The 909-nt window shown below is 37.8% G+C and overlaps 1 protein-coding gene across 1 annotated transcript in view; it reads left to right on the forward strand.

Moving 5' to 3' along the window:
* WWC3 (WWC family member 3) overlaps positions 1 to 909 on the forward strand; it is a 244,438-nt gene that overhangs the window by 160,260 nt on the left and 83,269 nt on the right. The window lies entirely within an intron of this gene.

Consider the following 909-nt stretch of genomic DNA (forward strand, 5'->3'; position numbering starts at 1 on the left):
ATTTTCACTGGCACTAAGTATTTACATTTTAGAATAATACTTTGTTAGGTTGCAGTCAGTTACCATGATCTTTAAGATCATAGTGAGTTACCTCGCTATGGTTTGACCCTCTGCCCCAGCGCAAGATCTTTCCTGCTCGGGCCAGGGGGTCAGACTCAATGATCTGCTGAGGTCCCTTCCAACCCTAATATCTATGAATCTATTAACCTTAATTTTTAATAAAATTTGTTGATAAGTTATCTTTTAGTAATATTTAGGAAAACTATTTACTTTTAATGTAATCACAGTGAAGGAGGCTGTGGCTTCCCTCATGCATATCAGATTACACAGTGTTACTTTTTAGTATGGCAAAGATTGCTTGCAGGAGAAGATCTGTAATGTAAGAAACAAATTACAAAATTCAAAACAGATCATTTTAGAGTCTGTAAAATGGATTTTTCTTTTAAACAAAATCAACAACCCCAAAACACCAAAGTTTCAAGTCTGAATGATCACAGCAGTAGCTTTCTTCCATTAATTAACATTTATGGAAGTTAAACCTTTGGCAGATAGCATTTTATTTGAACATGTCTTAAAATACCTTTACTTTCACAATCTGCTCTGTTCTACATATTTCACAATGCTGCTTCTTCCTCAGCCTAAATTATGAAACCTTTCTGCATGTATGAACTGTGGATAGTGAAGGCCAGGGATTAAACCAGCTGTGATTTAGGTTGAAACAGGGGGAAATATTTTTCAGGTGTGGTAGAGGATTGGCCATCACCATGGAATGCAACTCCCTTTGAAAGGTGAGAAGGGGCAAATGAAGCACAGCCTGATCTGCTGTCTGTCTTTCAGTATGGCTGCTGACAAATTGAAGATCAGAGTTACCCACATGGAAATTGAAGCTTCCATAGGTTCCCCCCCCCC

This window comes from Gavialis gangeticus, unplaced genomic scaffold, assembly GCF_001723915.1.
Source record: "Gavialis gangeticus isolate Ggan-Ray unplaced genomic scaffold, GavGan_comp1, whole genome shotgun sequence".
Taxonomy (NCBI): Eukaryota; Metazoa; Chordata; order Crocodylia; family Gavialidae; genus Gavialis; species Gavialis gangeticus.